Source organism: Gymnoscopelus braueri, assembly GCF_963280865.1.
Source record: "Gymnoscopelus braueri genome assembly, chromosome: 17".
Classification (NCBI taxonomy): domain Eukaryota; kingdom Metazoa; phylum Chordata; class Actinopteri; order Myctophiformes; family Myctophidae; genus Gymnoscopelus; species Gymnoscopelus braueri.
In genome coordinates, this window is record NC_137617.1 from 42,138,552 (window position 1) to 42,157,125 (window position 18,574).

Below are 18,574 nucleotides of genomic sequence, written 5' to 3' on the forward strand. Positions count from 1 at the left end.
AACCCGATTACCACGTAGAGAGAGAGGGGCCACATTTAAAAGTTCAAAGGGTTGAATAAGTGAAGTAACCCGCTATATACTGTCCCTTCTGTACAGCAGTTGATTTCGTTGACTAAAACCACGACGAAAAATGTTGGTCGACTACCTTTTTTTCACTGACGAAAACTAAATAAAAGCTAAATAAAAACTAAGCTATGATGACTAAAACTAAGACTAAATATATTGACAATTTCGTCAAACAAATATTAACTAGACTAAAATGTTAGGGAGGGACTATAGTGGAGAAGAGATCCAGTAGATCTAAAAAAGACACGTCATTTTATGGTTGGTTGCGCTCGGGTGTTTTGCTCTGAAAATAGCCGATCTACAAGCTCACAACCAGTGGTAGAAAAAGTACTCAGATATTTTACTTAAGTAAAAGTATCAATACTGCAATATAGAAATACTCTGTTACACGTAAAAGTCTGGAATTCAAAATGTACTTGAGTAAAAGTACAAAAATATTGGTATCAAAATGTACTTAAAGTACCAAAAGTAAAAGTACTAAAATGTTTGAAAATAGCAGATCTACAAGCTCACAACGCGTCGCGATGCGACGCGTTGTGAGCTTGTACATCGGCTATTTTCAAATGGTCTAGGTATAAAATAGGGCTAAAGTGGTTTATGTATGTTTTATAACGTAATAATTTATATCTGCAAAGTAACTAGTAACTAAAGTTTTCAAATAATTGTAGTGGAGTAAAAGTACAATATTTGCCTCTGAGATGTAGTGGAGTAGAAGTAGAAGTATTAGAAATTGGAAATACTCAAGTAAAGTACAAATACCTCAATATTGTACTTAAGTACAGTACTTGAGTAAATGTACTTAGTTACTTTCCACCACTGCTCACAACGTGTCGCGCTGCGACGCGCTGTGAGCTTAGCTTGTAGATCGGCTATTTTCAGCATGCAACCAAGAGTAAAATCGGCCATTACGACGCCATCAAGGCACCGCCAAAAAATATTTTTGTCGACTAAATCAACTGTGGTTTTAGTCGACTAAAACTAGACTAAAACTACAGCATTTCAGATGACTAAAATATGACTAAAACTAAATGGAATTTGATTCTAAAGACTAAAACTACATCAAAATGTGCTGTCAAAATCAACACTGCTATACAGTGGTGGAAGATGTACTCATTTATTTTTGGACATACGCGTTGTGAGCTTGTAGATCATCTACTTTCAAAAGGCTTTAATACATTTTATACATACAGTATGATACCTTGTGAAACATTCTGCACAATGAGTACGTTCTACTTTTGGTACTTTTAAGTACGTTTTGATACCAATACTTTTGTACTTTTACTCAAGTAAATTTTTATTACCATACTTTTACTTGTAACAGTGTATTTCTAGATCGCAGTATTGATACTTTTACTCAAGTAAAACATTTGAGGACTTTTTCCACCACTGGGGAGACTGGTGCTCGCGGCAGACACGACCCAAATCACGTTATGAAGTCAAATCCCAGCGATAATACGAGCTACCCCCCTGCGGAGGGAAGGGTTGATCCCATTATGGGCTCTTCCCCTCTCCCCCCCTGGGAGCTATAGGGGAACTGAGGCTCGGCTTGTTACTGGTCCTTAATTAATTGACCATCAAACCTGCCCATCAGCGCCACATCTGTGACATGTTATCTTCAGTGGTGGACAGTAACTATAAGTACATTTACTTGAGTACTGTACTTATAAGTACATCATTGGAGTTCAGTTGCTGTCCCTGTTTTGGGCATGTAAGGCAAAGGTTTGCTAAACGTTTTCAAACTTTTCCCACACATTTTCAAAGAAACTTAGCAAAAGTAGCTGATCTACAAGCTCAACAAAAAAAATCTGTATTTTAATTCAAACATTTGAACCAATGTGCATGTTAGACCTTTTGTCTTTTTTTGCAAGCTGATGACTTCACTCGGCTACATTTCAAATAGAAATATTATACTTTTTACTCCACATACATTTCTAACTAAAGAAGGGACTCTTCTTCTTAGGAAATATAAATTATGAATTAACCACTTAAGCCCTATTTCAAACATAGTGAAAATAGCCAATCTGCAAGCTTTAGCAGATCTAGCCAATCTACAAAATTGCAGATCTACAAGCCCATTTTAAAACATTTTCAAAAACGTCGGCCAATTTCTGAAAACTTACTTTGTAACTTGTACTTTTGAACACTTGAGCATTTGCTCGAGTATATATACTTTTGTCCACCCCTGATGGGCTCGTCACTGCTCCCTGCTCCCTCTAATTAATTGACCATCAAACCACATCTGTGACATGTTATCTTTGCTTTGGCCTGATTCCTTCCTAGCGCTCCTTCCTGTTTGCAGAGGTTTGTTCAAATAAGCCAGCAGGCCCTCGCAGGCTAATTACATCACAGAGCGGATGGATGGATGGTGGAGGTTCCTCCGTGACGCCCCCGGGGGCCACGGAGGAAGTGGGACCCCCCCCCCCCCCCACAACCCCCACCACCAGACGCAGGTGATCCTCCAGTTCAGGATGACACCTGTTTCCTGGCTGCTGCTGCTGCTGGAGTGGAATGTATGTTGGAGCGTCCTCCTGGTGGCTGGGATATAGGACAGTATACATGCAACACATGTCTGAGTTTTACTCATTATTGCAAGGAAGTTGCATCTTATGCATTGTAAGAAAAAATGCATTGCACATTACACCTTGAAAGGATTCGGTTTACTCTTGGGGACAATTAGACAAACTTTCATATTTTGATAAAGTATGGTCGCCTCTCATACAAGTCCTTGCATCAAAGGTTTAGGGTCTAAACCTAACCTTATTCCTAAACTTTAGCCATAGTTTTTACTGAAGTTACGTTTAGGAATACCTGGTGGCGACCGTTTTAGGGTCGCCGGATTTGACCGGGGCCAGCGTTCTTGTATTCGTAACTAGTACGTGTGCTGTGGTCTGGAAGTAGTCTCCCTGCTCTTCCATTGAGACATTTCAACCCTGGTGTTGTGTAGGTCTGTCACCTACTGGTTGACAAGTACCCCTGCCTGAAGGTCATAAGCCCGATGTCCTCTTGAATGAGCGCTTGTCGTTGGTCTCCCACGTGGTTCAAATCCCAGGTGTTACAGATGCAAAACGTATACGGATTTTAGCTTTAACATACCGTCATGGGTTTAAGACCGACTCGTGACCCATTTTTGATTTGACATTTTTATTGGAGGATAAACGCCTTGAGATGCATCATCTCGTCTTCCAGGGGGTCCTCAGGCACAACATACAAACAATGACAAAAAACAATCACATAACATTCAACAACAACAACAACAACACATACACATGAGGGCTCTCACACCATCCCAGACCAGTCTACATCTGTTACACATGTCATCTAAAAGACTGAACATAAATAAAATCTAAATACAATCAATCATAAAAAAAAGAATCAAAAACAAGAAAAGTTAGATTTGAGTGAATCAAACACAGACATTTTGAAAACAGGAAATGAAATAATTGATCTAATTAGAATAGGTAGAATTGTGTAGAATAGGTAAATTGTAAAATGATCACGTAGGGCATTAATTTACGAAATAAATAAAATATGGTAAGTAAAATATGGAGATAAGAGGTTTCTACCCGACAGCAACGATGTGCTTTTAAAATCCATTTCCAAAAGTTGACAAGAGCCTGAGTGAATAAAAAAAGAAAAAACTCTTAAACTGAATAACAGCCAACAGTTTTCAGAAATGGGCAAAACAATGTTTTTCTTTCTCTTTCTTTCTTCTTTACCAATTAGCAGAGAGATTGTCTGTGGGAGAGCTACTGGTGTTGAAGGGCTGTGGAACCAGAGATCAGCCTAAGGAAATGGAGCCCGGGGCCAAACAACACATTTAGGTTGAGCCTTGTGGGGGGAAACACGTTGGCCAAGACACTTCTCTCAATAGACTGAACTCAGCTAGTGTGGCACCAAGCTGGAACCAAACTCTGCTTCTGTCTTAGCCTGGGACCAGACCAATCTGCCAGTGCAAAAAGAAAAAAAAAATGCCCTCGGCGATTTGGGTCTGGCACCGCTCCATTGTGAATCCATTTCCTGCTCCAGAAGTCTGGGGTGACCAATCAGGGCCCAGTATTCAAATATGGGAGACTGTGATTGGTAGTTGGTTGTAGGTCTAACCAATTGTGTCCAGAGCCATTGTTTTGATCCCGCCCCCTTGGAAGAAATACTTCCTCATAGAGGCACCAGACTCATATCCACGCAGTGATATAGTCTGGCTACGCAAGGCTCCCTTTTAAGACTTTTCTCGTAGCCCGGCAGCAGCTGGATGGAACAGTGGTCAGAGCTTCCAAGCGGTGGGCGGTCGAGAGCTTTGTATCCGTCCATCTAAAACCTTCTCATAAAGACATTTATTTTTCCGCACAAATCGAAGAACCATTTCTTTCAGTTTCAGTTTTTCAATTCTTTTCAGTTTTGCCAGTTCCCACCTGATGTTGTGTGGGAGTTCTGACTGCTCCAGATTGTACTGAATAACTGTTAGCTTGCATAATGTCTTCAGGCTAGGCCTTAAATCTAAAATGAACAGTTTATCAGTGCGAACAAACGCATGGATAATATATGAGCCTGAATCGAAGGAGCTTTGTTTGCGTCCTCCAATGAGGATGATACGATCTCCCACCATGCAACAGCACATACTAAACATTGAAAACAGGCCTTTTCCTTTGGGCTCCACCTTCTTCCAGGAGAAGGTCTCTGGATTGAATTTCCACAGATCCTTCAAGTCCTTCCTATTGCTTTGGCCACCAAATATGTACAGCTCTCCATTGTAGGCAAAGGCTGAATGATCCCAGCGTCTTTCTGGACGAAGCTGTGCAGAAGGCGTGCTCAGCCAGCTGTTGGCCTCTGTGTCAAACACTATGATGTTGTTGTCTCGGTCTGACCCCCCAAATACAAACATCTTTGTCCCGATGATGGTGGCGGAGGCACCAAAGGAACGAGTTGGTGGAGTGCCTCTGGTGTTAATTAAAGACCAGACCATTGTGGCGGTGTCCAACTTGTAGATGACTGAATACCACATGATTGCATATATGGCCTTCCCCAAGACACAGGCCTGGTAGCTGCTATTTGGAACATTCCCGCAAACCCTGGGATCGAACCATGTGTGGGTGTCGACATCAAATGCATAAAGCGCATTGTCCCCCAAAATGTATATGGAATGTTCTATCAGGACAGCTGACACGCTCCACCAGGGCATGGAGGGAACCTCAATGTCTCTTCCTCCATCTGTCACAGGGGGCATCGTCCAGCACAGAGACACTGTGTTGAAGACATGCACTTCAGTCCGATCACTCTCCTTCAACTGTCTTCCAAAGCAGTAGACCTCATGTCCAACTGCCACAGCTCTACTGTAGTGATCATTTTCTCTTCCATTCAGATGTACCAGCCAGTGAAACATTTCACTCGCCAACACGAATCAGCTCTGATAACTAATTTACAAGAGGAAGTTGTAATAAAGCAGGTTGATTTCTTGGTAAATCACATTTGTCCTACTAGGACAAGTCATTTTAAAGTTACATGGTTGTGATGATGATGCTGTGATGTCATTCCATGATGACTTCATCAAAGTAAGTAAATAATACATTATTACACAAACCAGTGATTTTTTAATTTGCAGCTGATGACATTTTATTCCAATATCAGTCTGAAACAATCTTCACATTATCTGGTAACGTTTAACAGTAACTGTTTTTGTCTCCGCCAGGCCGAAAGGCGTGTGGCGTGTGTCCGTGTGTCCGTGTGTCCTGTCCGTCTGCAAGCAGCTAATCTCTGCCACCGTTGGCCCGGTCGCTGCGAAACTGTGCACACACACTCACTGGATGCCAATTCAGAACCTCTGCCCACACATGGGCCTGTTATAGCACCACCAGGAGGCCGATTTGTGCAAAACCCATTTTTTAATATTACTCATACAGATTTTATCCAAACGTCATGCAAGTCGGTACACAGTATCTCTATAGTCATGTGATCAACACGGATCTGTCCGATTTCTCATATTCCATTCTCATTGGTTAAAGTTGGCTTCCAAAGTTTGCAGGATTGGTCCGTTTTGAACAAAATGCGTAAAATCATGAACGTAGCTTTCCGTGAAATTTCACACGCACATTCCCACTAGGCCGAGGAACAAATGCCACCCCTTTCACATTGGCCTGTTATAGCGCCACCAACAGGTCTAGTTTAGCAAAACACATTTTTGTAACAAAATGCCTCAAATCATGAATGCAGTGTCCGATTTTATTTATTTATTTATTTACCAGGGACAGTACACATTAATCAACATGTCAGTTTATCGCATCCACGTAAATGAGCCAGAGTTAGCCAGAGTTGGCTAATTTTCATCTGTAGTCCCTGAGCAGGCTGTTAAAAAAATGGTGATATAGCTATCCATACAAAAATCAATCAGACATCATCATCAACAATACAAGACATAGTACAAAAGACAAAACAATACAGTAAAATATGAGGCACCAGTGATTAGTTGAGATGATAATTACCCATGATTACAAATTTGGTTAGCTTTAAGCCATCTCTTAAGGTTGAATTTGAAGGTTAGATAGTTGTTGGTCTCTCTTACTTCTGTAGAGAGACTATTCCAGTGATGGGAGGCTCTAACAGAGAAGACTGTTTTGCCAAACACAATCTGTCTGAATGGTACCTCACAGTCCCCTCTGGTAGCTTGCGTGACAGGCCTAAGAATAAATGGCACCCTTTTAACATTGGCCTATTATAGCGCCACCAGGAGGCCACAATAACGTACCTGACATGGCGGAGACCTCTAGTTTTAATTATATTTTCACCGACCGGTATATATTTAGAGAGAAAAATGACTGGTTTACAGTTTACACTGAAGAGTTGAAAAGTACTAAACCATTTAAAGAAAATGATAACTGTAGGTGTAGTGCAGTGACAGTCACTGCACTGGCTGACATTGTACAGTACTTTCATACAAGGTGGAGGTTCTACTGTATGAGAGTCAAACAACTAAACTTGGAAGTGTTAGTGCCATTCTCCACACACACACACACACACACACACACACACACACACACACACACACACACACACACACACACACACACACACTAAACTATGGGCTCCAGTAATTAAATTAAGTTAAGAGTAGAGTCACTTTAGAATTCAGCAGGTGGTCACAGAGACTAACGTTCTCCAGGCGATAGAGACACTGGGACCATGAAGAGTTAGTGAGGTGAAGGTTGGCATATATTTATATGGCAGGACAGTATGTAATGATGACAGGCAACCCAGGCAACTGTGTGTGTGTGTGTGTGTGTGTGTGTGTGTGTGTGTGTGTGTGTGTGTGTGTGTGTGTGTGTGTGTGTGTGTGTGTGTGTGTGTGTGTGTGTGTGTGTGTGTGTGTGTGTGTGTGTGTGTGTGTGTGTGTGTGTGTGTGTACTCGACTGAGGGCCAAATGTCCCCACCATTATAGTAGCATTTGAGAAGTAGACATTGTTTGGACAATGGTCCTCACAAGGACCCTACAAATATTTTATGCCTGATTTATACTTAATTGCACACCAGTGTCGCGCACTGAAAATAGTGTGTGTGTGCGTGTGCGTGTGCGTGCATGCGTGCGTGCGTGCGTGCGTGCGTGCGTGCGTGCGTGCGTGCGTGCGTGCGTGCGTGGAGGACAGGGGGAGACGGGCAGCTCCATGATGATGAGGCGAATTAAGGTTAATAATATGTATATCCGTTATGATCGCTTTTCTGACCGTGTGTAAACACACCTGGTGGCAATGTGCGTCGCTCAGAGAAAACAAAATCCAACCGTGATCGGCCCCTTGTCTTGCAGCAGCATGTGAATATAGCCAAAAATGCACGCCTTTCTTACCTTTTCAACTGGCCACAGAACATTTTGTTGTTGAAAATAACATGTCTCGCGAAATCGAGGGCAAAGAAAGACAACTCAAGATATAGCCGTTTCCATGTCAAATCGAAAACAGGAAGTGGACGGAGGGGGAAATCTTTTGGATGACGTTGTTTCCGGATCCTTGTGAGTTGAAAGTGAAAGTGATCACACGTGAAACACGTCAATGGCACTGGATGAGTTAACACACCATCATGGGTTTAACCCATTAAGACCGACTCATGACCCATTTTTCATTTGAACATTTTATTGGAGGATAAACCTCTTGAGATGCATCATCTCGTCTTCCAGGGGGTCCTCAGGCACAACATACAAACAATGACAGAAAAAAACAATCACATAACATTCAACAACAACAACAAAACATACACATGAGGGCTCTCACACCATCCCAGACCATTCTACATCTGTTACACATGTCAGCCCTGTACGTATACTCCATAAAGAAACATGCTCCTTTTGGCAAGGAATAACAAACTAGCCCTGAAGTGTCATATTTATGGGGGTTGGAAAGGGCCCCCGCTTTCCAACAGTCTAAAGTGAGTGTACGCCTCACATGTCATCTAAAAGACTGAAAATAAACGAGAAAAAGTGCTCCTCGGGGCACAGGTCTCCGCCAGGTCAGGTACGTTATTCTGGCCTCCTGGTGGCGCTATAACAGGCCAATGTGAAAAGGGTGCCATTTATTCTTAGGTCTTTCACGGCAATCAGACACTGCATTCATGATTTGAGGCATTTTGTTCCAAAAATGTGTTTTGCTAAATTAGACCTGCTGGTGGCGCTATAACAGGCCAATGTGAAAAGGGTGGCATTTCTTCCTCGGCCTAGTGGGAATGTGTGTGTGAAAATTCACGGAAATCGCAAGCTGCGTGCATAGTTTGAAACGGACCAATCCTGCAAACTTTGGAAGCCAACCATAGGCAATGAGGATGGAATATGGGAAATCTGACAGATTTGTGTTGATCACATGACTATAGAGATACTGTGTACTGATTTGCATGACGTTTGGATAAAATCTGTAGGATTAATGTAAAAAAATGGGTTTTGCACAAATCGGCCTCCTGGTGGCGCTATAACAGGCCCATGTGAAAAAATTGGGGCAGAGGTTCTGAATTGGCATCCAGGGAGTGTGTGTGCACAGTTTCGGAGCGACCGGGCCAACGGTGCCAGAGATTAGCTGCTAACACACAGACAGGACGGACGGACGGACGGACGGACACACACACGGACGGACGGACAGGGGCGAAAACATACTCTCTCGCCATGCCTTTCGGCCTGGCGGAGACAATAAATGAGAAAATGAATCTAAATACAATCAATCATAAAAAACAAGAATCAAAAACAAGAACAGTTAGATTTGAGCGAATCAAACAAAGACATTTTGAAAACAGGAAATGAAATAATTGATCTAATCAGAATAGGTAAATTATTCCAGTCAGAAGGTGCTTTAAACTTAAATGAACTCTCTCCCAGTTTCTTTCTGTATACAGTACCAGGTACATAAAAAATAAGGTTGTTGAGTGTGTCTTAATGGATATATTGAACTGTACGGACGTAAAAGCTCTTTCAAATAAGATGGATAATTAAAGTAAATACATTTAAAAACAAAAAGCAGCCAATGAAAATGTCTCCTATCACGAGGAGATCAACCAATTGAGCGTATCATACAGAACACAGTGATGTGTACTGTAAGGACACCTGAGTACACATCTACAGATATTATTGTAGACTACATTTAATGAATGAAGATGTGTCTTCCATGCATGGGTCACAAGTCATCACCTCTCTCTTAACCTGTTCCAACTGTCCCAAACAACACAAGAATAAAAAAAAAGGCCGCTGAGGCCTATACCGTCTCTGTCGGGTGGAAACCTGACAGTCCAAAATTGGTACTTTTCAGGATTCAAATAAAATAAAATAAAGTTTTGCGCTGCGCTTCAAGCTTATGTATTTGCTACTTTTGTCTGACTCTCTAGTATGATCACGTAGGGCATTAATTTACGAAAAAAAAGTAAATATGGTAAGTAAAATATGGAGATAAGAGGTTTCTACCCGACAGCAACGATGTGCTTTTACCAAAAGTTGACAAGAGCCTGAGTGAATAAAAAAAAAAACCTCTTAAACTGAATGACAGCCAACAGTTTTCAGAAATGGGCAAAACAATGTTTTTCTTTCTCTTTCTTTCTTCTTTACCAATTAGCAGAGAGATTGTCTGTGGGAGAGCTACTGGTGTTGAAGGGCTGTGGAACCAGAGATCAGCCTGAGGAAATGGAGCCCGGGGCCAAACAACACATTTAGGTTGAGCCTTGTGGGGGGAAACACGTTGGCCAAGACACTTCTCTCAATAGACTGAACTCAGCTAGTGTGGCACCAAGCTGGAACCAAACTCTGCTTCTGTCTGTCTTTCTCTCTCTCTCTCTCTCTCTCTCTCTCTCTCTCTCTCTCTCTCTCTCTCTCTCTCTCGCACGCACACGAGCACACGCACGCGCACGCCATCAGGTCCCATCACGGTCTTGTGCGTTCAGAGCGAACATGTTTTCCTATCTGTCTCTGTCGGGTGGAAACCTCATTATGTCCAAAACTGTTACACCTTTCAGGATCGGACCGCTATGCCAGCGGTCCGGGCACCTAGGCTACAATGTAGCATGAAAGCGCGTCGCGGGTTTGCGTCCTTATCCCGACGGCCTTTGCTGCGTGTCACTCCCCATCTCTAGTATCAAAATATACCTAAAGTACCAAAAGTAAAAGTGTGCAGAATGTCCCATTTCACAAGGCCGAAATGTATACACGGCTGAAGTGGTTAATGTATGTTATTATTTTGTAATAATAATAAAAATCTACAAAGTAACTCGTAACTAAAGTTTTCAAATAATTGTAGTTGAGTAAAAAGTACAATATTTGCCTCTGAGGTGTAGTGGAGTAGAAGTAAAAGTCAAGTAAAGTAAAAGCACCTCAACATTTTACTTGAGTACAGTACTTGAGTAAATGTACTTAGTTACTTTGCACCACTGCACAGAAGTGCCTGGGAGGAGACAGAGGATCGGGGGGGAGAGCCCCACACTAGCCCAGTCACTGAGGAACATTCAATCTAAAAGGGAGGCAGCGTTTCATAACAACATGCTGTCCCAGAGTGTTTTAGTGGAGGGAGGAGGATGCAGGAGAGAACGGGAGAGAGTGTGTGTGTGTCTGTATCGTCCGAGAGATTCGGACCTCCTTCTCAACGACCGGCTCCCTTTTAAGCCTTTGCTTGTAGCCCGGCAGCAGCTGGATGGAACAGTGGTCAGAGCTTCCAAGCGGTGGGCGGCGGAGAGCTTTGTATCCATCTTTGAAGGGGTGTGTAGCAGTGGTCAAGAGTATTGTCACCGGCCCGGGCTGGCCTAGCTGTCTGGGCACCTAGGCACCAAATACATATTTCTCATAAAGACATCTATTTTGCCGCACAAATCGAAGAACAATTTTTTTCAGTTTCAGTTTTTCAGTTTTTTTCAGTTTTGCCAGTTCCCACCTGATGTCGTGTGGGAGTTCTGACTGCTCCAGATTGTACTGAATAACTGTTAGCTTGCATAATGTCTTCAGGCTAGGCCTTAAATCTAATATGAACAGTTTATCAGTGTGAACCTGCGCATGGATAATATGTGAGCCTGAATCGAAGGAGCGTTGTTTGCGTCCTCCAATGAGGATGATACGATCTCCCACCATGCAACAGCACATACTAAACATTGAAAACAGGCCTTTTCCTTTGGGCTCCACCTTCTTCCAGGAGAAGGTCTGTGGATTGAATTTCCACAGATCCTTCAAGTCCTTCCTACTGCTTTGGCCACCAAATATGTACAGCTCTCCATTGTAGGCAAAGGCTGAATGATCCCAGCGTCTTTCTGGACAAAGCTGTGCAGAACGCGTGCTCAGCCAGCTGTTGGTCTCTGTGTCAAACACTATGATGTTGTTGTCTCGGTTTGTCCCCCCAAATACAAACATCTTTGTCCCAATGATGGTGGCAGAGGCACCTAAGGAAGAAGTTGGTGGAGTGCCTCTGGTGTTAATTAAAGACCAGACCATTGTGGCGGTGTCCAACTTGTAGATGACTTTAGTGGAATTACACATGATTGCATATATGGCCTTCCCCAAGACACAGGCTTGGTAGCTGCTGTAGTTATTTGGAACATTCCCGCAAACTCTGGGATCGAACCATGTGTGGGTGTCGACATCAAATGCACAAAGCGCATTGGCCCCCAAAATGTATATGGAATGTTCTATCAGGACAGCTGATGCTTCCCACCAGGGAATGGAGGGAACCTCAATGTCTCTTCCTCCATCTGTCACAGGGGGCAACATCGTCCAGCACAGAGACACTGTGTTGAAGACATGCACTTCAGTCCGATCACTCTCCTTCAACTGTCTTCCAAAGCAGTAGACCTCGTGTCCAACTGCCACAGCTCTACTGAAGTAATCATTTTCTCTTCCATTCAGATGTACCAGCCAGTGAAACATTTCACTCGCCAACACGAATCAGCTCTGATAACTAATTTACAAGAGGAAGTTGTAATAAAGCAGGTTGATTTCTTGGTAAATCACATTTGTACCTACTAGGACAAGTCATTTTAAAGGACAGTTACATGGTTGTGATGATGATGTCGTGATGTCATTCCATGATGACTTCATCAAAGTAAGTAGATAATACATTATTACACAAACCAGTGATTTTTGGGCGGTAAGTGGGGTTGGGACACCTCATTAGTTGTATTGTGATTGGCTCATTAGTACAACCCTAGCTGTACTGTGATTGGCTGACTCTATTGGCTGACTCTATTCAGCACTGTGATTGGCTAGCGAGACACATGATGACATTAATAACCTATAAATAGGATTATGCACTTCAAAAAAATCCATTTTTTTTAAAAGTGAGCTTCCATCACTATGATGACCACTGTGATGACCACACCGCCCACTTCACACTGGGTGTGATTTTTAAATTAGCAGCTGATAACATTTTATTCCAATATTGGTCTGAAACAATCTTCACATTATCTGGTAACGTTTAACAGTAACTGTTTTTGTCTCCGCCAGGCCGAAAGGCATGGCGAGAGAGTATGTTTTACCCCCTGTCCGTCCGTCCGTCCGTGTGTCCGTCCGTCCGTGTGTCCGTGTGTCCTGTCCGTCTGCAAGCAGCTAATCTCTGCCACCGTTGGCCCGGTCGCTGCGAAACTGTGCACACAAACTCCCTGGATGCCAATTCAGAACCTCTGCCCCAATTTTTCACATGGGCCTTTTATAGCGCCACCAGGAGGCCGATTTGTGCAAAACCAAGGGGGAAAAGGAGCAAACCAAGTACAGAGCCAAAGGTCAAGTTGAGAGTTTAAGAGGTTAAATGTGAAAAAGACAACACAAATGTATACGATATGTAGTGGGGTCCCTGCTTCATCTGTCTCTGCAGCTAAGGGGTCCTTGGCCTGAAAAACGTTGAAGACCCCTGTTTTATAGCCTTGGTTCTCAAACTTTTTCATTTCAGAGACACCCTTAAGTCTCAGTTATCAGAGCTTGTAATCTGATTGTGGTTGAATGGTGGTGGTCCTATTTTCACTATTTCCATTTTTAATGGATTTAGTTTTTCTTTTTGCCAGAACCAGGGGGTCGGCCTACATGAGGCTTTCTCGGTCGGTCGGTCGGTCGGTCGGTCCTTCTTTTCCTCTGCACACACGTCATGCGAAGTCCGGCCATTCATATTTCAACCACTAGGGGTCTGGCAGTGCTCCGAGGAGCACCTTTTCTAGTTTTAAATATGCCTGACCAATATGCCGTCATATGGGCATCTCCATTGCAACAGTTTTGTGTTTTCTTTTTGGTCTGCATTACAGTTTGTTTACAATATGAATAATTGCTGACGCAGGTACAGGACCTTTTATTTCTTTAATATAACTCAGACATACAATTTTATGGTTCTGATTGTTATAGGTGGTGGTGGGGGGGTCCCACTCATTAACTCCTCCCTCACTTATTAACTCCTCCTTATTAACTGTCACTCTCTCTCTATGACAAATGACGGTCCCAGGGGACCCATTGTGTGGAGGCGTACACTCACTTTAGACTAGTAGGAAAGCGGGGGGCCCTTTCCAACCCCCATAAATATGACATTTCACGGCTAGTTTGTTATTCCTTGCCAAAAGGAGCATGTTTCTTAGTGGAGTATACGTACAGGGCTGTAACCAGGTGATGAATTATTTTCTGGGAGTGTGGCAGTAATCATGCGGGGCTATAGCCTGCATATAGAGGAGCATTTACATTGGGGCTGCTGGTGATTTTTTTGACGTGCCGACTGTACCATGCGTTTACACGCCGACGCAATTGATTGCTCCCCAATAGAGCCGGCCACCAGCCTGCTCTTTAAAAACAGCCATAAAACTTCATGGACAGTTTTCCACCTTGTTTGGCATTTTATATTTAGTCCCGCTTTGCAGTCGGGTCTGTGTGTGTGTGTGTGTGTGTGTGTGTGTGTGTGTGTGTGTGTGTGTGTGTGTGTGTGTGTGTGTGTGTGTGTGTGTGTGTGTGTGTGTGTGTGTGTGTGTGTGTGTGTGTGTGTGTGTGTGTGTGTGTGTGTGTGTGTGTCTTCTTAGAGTGTAAGTGTGTGTTGAATGTGCAGTGCAGTGGCGGAGCGTCCGGGGAGGCCAGGGAGGCGGCCGCCTCCCGGCCCGCGACCCTCGCGGGCCCGTGCCGTCAGATAATAAATCGGTAAAATCAGGCAAAAATAAGAATTAAACAACATAACCCTAACCTAACCCTACCTTAACCCTAGAACCGAAATAAAGTGACAAAAAAAAACCCAAAAAGTGACCGAATCCGCAAAAAAAATCGCGCGTGCGTGGGTGCGCAGGGGGGGCCTGATCACTGTGCTGTGCCTCCCGGCCCGGCTTTCAGTTGTTCCGCCACTGGTGCAGTGAGTGTTTAGAACAGTGGTTCTCAAACGTTTGTTTCATTTCAAGGACCCCCATAACTCTCAAGTATCATTCATAGTCGGACGTAAGGATATGTAACGAGCGCCAGCGCTCCTTACGTTGTCGTTTTTGTCTCCTCCTCCGTCACTTACGGCTCCAGGATTTCCGTCCGTGCAGTCGACATTCACCGTCAGGCCGACGTGTACGTTCAACTACGTTGCCTGTAGTACCAGTGGCACCCGTTGGCAGTATAAGGAAAAAAAGTTTTCCTCGGGCCCTCTTTCTCCAAAAAAAGATTCACGTTGGTGGAAGTACTTGAGTAAATGTACTTAATACTTAGACCCGTCGATCCAAGTTAAACACACACACACACACATAATATAGCACAGTGCAGTAGGGGTCGAAACTCACGTTTTGTAGACAACCATTGTTTTTGTCTAGTTTGTGGACTAGTTTGTGTCTTTTATTGCGATGTTTTGGCTAGATGCTACAATGGTAGCTTCATGTTGTTAGCTGCGCTGTTGCCAGCTGCGCTGTTGCCAGGTTTTGTGAGAGAAATAAGCAACCAGGTCTATGAAAACAAGCCCAAAATAATTGACTAGGATATAGCAGATCTACAATATCTGTTTGAGAATCACTGGTTTAAATAATAATTGGCCCAAATAAGCAACTACACTTTAGAAACAAGCCCAAATAAAACCGCAACCACCAATAAAAAAATTGCTTGTTTGTTTACAAGCAACTTTACAGAAAAATAAGCCCAAAGTCGCTTATAATAAGCAGACATGGCAACATTATGGCTACGGTACATGATCTCGCAACTGCCATCTAGTGGATGAATAGGTGTATTACGCCTGTACACTTTAAAATAAATAAAATAACCCCTAAATAACGTGAACGACCATGCATGTGTCCGTAAAGAACGGACGGAATCCCTCACCCCTTGACGCACGTTTCAGACCCATCTAGGGACTTTGAACGGGCCTTCAGAGTTACAGGCCTGTAAGGGTCCATTTGGAACTGCATCAAGGAACCCTGAGGGCTTCTGCCTGGACCCCACTTTGAGAGCCACTGGTGTAAATAGAACAACAGAAGTGATGGAGTGATAGTTGGAACCTGGGTATGCGTGGTGGGCCCTTTGGTGTTTCCGTGTGTGCATTGGTGCGCCTGTGCTTGTGTGTATTCCGGGGCACCGTGCTGCAACGTGTGCGTGTGTGTGTGTGTGTGTGTGTGTGTGTGTGTGTGTGTGTTAGGGGTGGGACGTTATGGGTATCTCACGATACGATATCTGTGGCGATATTAGGCCCTCGATAACAATAATATCACGATATTCGATATATTGCGATATCACGATATATTGCATGAAATTTAACCAACGATATATCACGATAGTCCTTGTATTCAATTCATAAACACATAAAATAGCACCAAACAGTTCAAAATCATCATCACACAAATACAGAGTCGGGGGAAAAAAACGTATCGTTTTTCTTTTTTTTTATATCGATATTTTTCGGCAGTATATCGATTATTATTTATCGAGGGAGGAAGTATCGCAATATATCGTGATATCGATATATCGTCCCACCCCTAGTGTGTGTGTGTGTGTGTGTGTGTGTGTGTGTATGGTTTCTATGTGTGGAGCTGTAGTGATGCCAGTGGTCCAGGTAGAAGCAGGTCTGATGAGGGGGGAGGGGGGGGGGGGGGTCTGGTCTCTGGTTTCATCCAGCAGCTGGTAAATGAAGCCAGGCAGAGGTGACCCTCAGGATCCTGTCCCCTCATCATATCCCCCAGCCTCCCTGCGACACACACACACACACACACACACACACACACACACACACACACACACACACACACACACACACACACACACACACACACACACACACACACACACTCACTCCGGTGTGGACATCCGATCGCAGCTCCCCGTACACATAAACACAGCGACTCTGGCCGCGTGACAATGGAGCTCTTTTTAATTAGCGGGAAAACTAGTGGCCTCGCTCGAGTGAGGACGGCCGAATTATATTCCTGTCATCAGTGATGGAAGAAGTACTCTGATTATTTATTTTACTTAAATAAAAGTTCCAATGCCACAATATGAAAATACTCAGTTGCAAAGAATTCAACATTTTACTGGCATCAAAATGTATATGTATTTGTTTATCGTACGCGTTGTGAGCTTGTAGAGCTGCTATTTTCGAGTATACAGTATAAAATAGGGCTTAATTGGCGCATGTTTTGTAATAATAATCTAAATCTACAAAGTAACTTGTAACTAAGTGTTTAAAATATTGCAGCAGAGTAAAAAGTACTCAGAGACTACCCATTTATCAGCTGAATTTTTATAGTGTTCCAGTTCCAATTTTGTCTGCTCATTTCTTTGTGTCATCACTTCCAATTTCACTTGTTCAATCTGTATCCTGTCTGGGTTCTCTATCCTGATTGGATACATTTATTATCCCGACCTCAAAATGCATTTTCTGTTTAATAAAGAGCCGGAGAGACATGGAGACTCCTGTTACTGAACAAACACTCTATAGCAATGAGTACAGAATATAGCTATTTAACACTTACTTTGACCAAAGAAAATCACTTACCCTACCTTTTAAGTAAAGTAAAAGTACCTCAAAATCATACTTGAGTACAGTACTTGAGTAAATGTACTCGCTCGATTAAGGATGGCTGCATTGTATTTGCTCCTGTCATGAGCCTGGCGTGCACAGGCATTCAGGCATTGAGCCTCACAGGCATGTGTGTCTGTTCAGGTATTCAGGCATTAAGCCACACAGGCATGTTGGATAATTGATCAGGGTTGTACAGGCATGTACACAATGCCAAGGATGAGATAGCATGAGACGAGCAGCGGGTTGCAGTAACATGGCGTGTAGATTACTTCAGTGGCACAGCAGTCACATCATGTGGCGTGGTGCTGCTGCTGCTCTGCTAATGCCTACGTATTGTGTTCATATTATGACCAGAAACTGGAGACCGCAAGCATGAAGGCCAGGAAGGTTATTGTTTACTTTAGTGCCTCGTCGTATGACTTACACACACTGTACGCTTCCAACTATGTTGGTACACACATGAGCCCATGTGTGTGTGCACACACACAACTGCTACTGTTGTGTAGCACAACTGTCTGTATGTATCTGTCTGTGTGAACTGCGTTCACACAGACAGATACAAAGATAGACAGCATATTTGTCGCTCCGTCGCTTTGTATCTGTGTTGCTCAACACGGTCGTAGACGTCACCAGCTTCGCTGCGTCATAGGATAGGCTACAGTTGTAGTTTTGTATCTTTTGTATCTGGAAGTTGAACGCAGCTCAACTTCCATTTGTAGCTTTGTATCTTTGTATCTTTTGTAGCAGCTACAAACGTCGGATGTATCTTTGTATCTCCGTGTCGCTGCAGGCTTCCATTGAAAATGAATGGTAGACTGTATCTTTGTATCTGCCCGTGTGAACGCAGCATTACTAACATTATGCAGCGTTCACACTGCATCTACAAAGAGGCCAGCGACATGAAAATACCTTTGTAGCTGCTACAAAAGCTGCAACAGCTACAACAGCTACAAGAAAGTTGAGCTGGTTTCAACTTCAGCTACAACGATACAAAGCTACACATTTATGCTGTGTAGCTTTGTATCTGTTTTTTTTTTAATTGGATTTGATAAACTTTATTTTGAACTTGCAGATAAAATAAAACA